Genomic DNA, 3,071 nt, shown 5'->3' with positions numbered 1-3,071 from the left:
TCCAGCTAAATAACACAGCAACATACACCCTGTAATTGTGTTGATATGTGAATCATGGACACACACACACACTGTGTGAAACCACCTGTCCTGATGAGGTTTCAGTGAACCAGAGACTAACCCAGCAACACTAGACTGGGGGACATATGGGATGCTAGTCCACCGAAATACACTCCAAGCAGGACTCGAACCCCAGATCCAAGAGAGAGCAGGACCCAGCCAAACCTGCTGCACCACCACACCGTCCCAGAAAGGTCACTCTTCTGTCACAAAATATTATATAGGAGGTTTTAATATTAACAGTACATGTTGTTGTTTTCAGATCTTTAGAGAAAACAATTAGTTGTCTGAGGTCAACATTTCCTGATCCACTGAAATTTCAGTGATAAAAATGAAAGCAGCAAAAAAAAAAAAAAAAAATTAAGTGAATAACTCCTGCACAACTGAAGCCACACCTTTTAAAACAGAAAGAGTGATGGGTGAAATGAAACTGAAAGTGTCCTGCATTTACACAAGTTTTACACATCTACAACATGTACATCAAGCTGTTAGTTTATGTAGTTTATATATATATATATACATATTGTTCATAACTTGGTTTTATAATAATCCTTTCTAAAATGTTCTTGACACAGTTTTCAGTTTGTGTCGAAGTATATATCATATAGAAACGTGATTTTACGTATGTTTGCACAATGTCTGGCACATATAAATAGATTTCTGTTTAAAACTGGATTAAAAGAATCAGAATTTCAGAAAGTGGTTCAGTGAGATGAAGCCTCATTTTTCGGGTGGGGAATCATCCAGTTATGTTGATTTCTTCGCATTCCTCTGTAGCGGAACAAAGAGGAAACACCTTTCAACCCATGGGCCAGGCTCTTCCTGTACTGTGTGTCTCTGTAAGTATAAATACCTTTAAAAGTGTGTTGTACCACATTCTGAAAGCCCATTAAACTGACAAACTTAACACTGAAATCTAAACACTGTGGTAAGTTTCTTCATTTATACATTACTATTTAGGAACAGTGCAAAACAGAGCAACATGCAATATGACCAGGGACAGATCTTATTTAGATATTTAGTGTGTAAGTAAAAGGCAGAAATTTCCAGTACAGAAAGTACAGTAGAAATACAGTACATAACTCCTATCCAGAAAAAAAATGTATGGATGGAAAAAAAATTAAGCTACACATCAGGTCTCACAGGAAGTAAAGAATGCAACTGAGATAATTTCTGCCAAAACCAGTTAGGCCCTGAAATCACTCCTTGGGCTGCTGGATCGGTACTGAGCTCACAGACCAGACTTTGTGGTATAATTTGCTGAAACACCGTCAGTAGCTTATTGCTGTAAGCTTCTGTGAAGAGAAATGTCAGCTGAATGAATTATTAATTAAAATACTAATAATAACAGTTACTGGGAAAGAGGATTTTTCCCCCTTGTGTTTCAAGAAATGCACAAGAATTTCTAGAGAATAACAATAAAGGCACTAATTCTAATAAAAAATATTGAATCAACACAGATGCAAAAAAAAGTTTCTAAAAATTTTTAATTTCTTTTAACCTTTATATCATCTACAGTCATAATTGTTTGATAACACTTTTCCTCTATTTTCCTTTAATTTTAAATGACCTGATTTAGAAGAATTAGGAATTAAAATGAACTGATTCAAAGCACAGAAATGGCACCACCTTGTTACAAAATATCGTAAAAAAAGGATTAACATTAATGGGACAAGATGTTTGGGTAGATGCTTTGGAGAATGAAATTACTTATCATGATCCACTGAAGTTTCAGTGGTAAAAAAATTACAGAACACTACAGCAATAAAACAAGCACAAAGATAATAACTCCTGCACAAGTGAAACTGTATGAGTGATGGATGAAGTGAAACTGAAAGTGTCCTTGATGTACACAAGTTTCATACATATACAACATGTATATACAGCTATTATTTTATGTAATAGAGATGCACAGTGTCTGAAACATATACCTATATTTCATGACTTCATTTTTGAAGTAATCATTCTGGCAATTTTCTGGACACAGCTATACATTTATCATGCAGGTACAGCTATTATTTTAGGTATTGTTTGTATATGTGCACAGTATCTGGCACATAAATACATTTATGATACTTATTTTTTAAAACATTGATTAAAATTGAACAGTGAAAAGTTTTTCAAACTTTCCCCATTAATATAGTGTGTTGTGAGCTGTTCAGCTGCAGAACAGTAGTTTGGGACTAAGAGAATGAATGAAGTAAACGAAAAACTCCTCGAAACTCGGTCAGGAACAACAAGTATTTTTAATCTGTTATGAGTCGACTGATGGGGTTAGGGTTATAGCTACTGCGTTTACACGCAAATGTTTTCAGTTTTAATGTTGCTTGTTGAATAATTTAGCTTATGCTTGTCTCCAAAGCGACTTATGATAATAAGCTAGCTACGAATTTATACAGATAGGTAATTTTACTGGAGCAATTTAAAATAAGTACATTGCTCACGAGTGCTAAATAGGGAGGTCGGATCAAAACCCACAGCTTCAGCTGTCAAATGCAGCACCTCCAGCCTCTGTTCTACCAGCTGCCCGCTTTGGGATGCAGGACCCTCAAGCAAGGTACTTATCTTAAATTGGTCCAATGAAATTATCCAGCTGTGTGGAGCAAATAAATGGATAAAATAAATAGTAAATAATGAGTGAATAAACAAAGATGCTTTCAACATGAGCATCAGATTAAAGAGTAAATGAAATTTTAATGTGCTAATAATAGAAATTAGTTAAGCAAATAGCAACTCCACCATGCCAGCCATGAAGTTGTACATTTTAATATTATTCTTTAAGACTGAGAGATGGTTCCAAGAAGGAACTTACCTTAAACCCCAGATCACAAAAACAAAAAGAGACAAACTGGTTCAGAGAGATGAAGCCTTGTTTTTCTGTGTGGGGAACTATTTGACTATGTAAATCATTGTACTATATACAGTGCTTTGAACAGTAGAAATACAGTACCTTGAACAGTAACCATGCCAACACATGAGCCACTCCCTAGATCTGCTGTGTAAATTACGCG

The sequence above is a fragment of the Scleropages formosus genome, chromosome 3 (assembly GCF_900964775.1).
Source record: "Scleropages formosus chromosome 3, fSclFor1.1, whole genome shotgun sequence".
Taxonomy (NCBI): Eukaryota; Metazoa; Chordata; class Actinopteri; order Osteoglossiformes; family Osteoglossidae; genus Scleropages; species Scleropages formosus.
The sequence above is the reverse complement of the archived record's forward strand: the minus strand, read 5'-3'. Positions refer to the sequence as shown.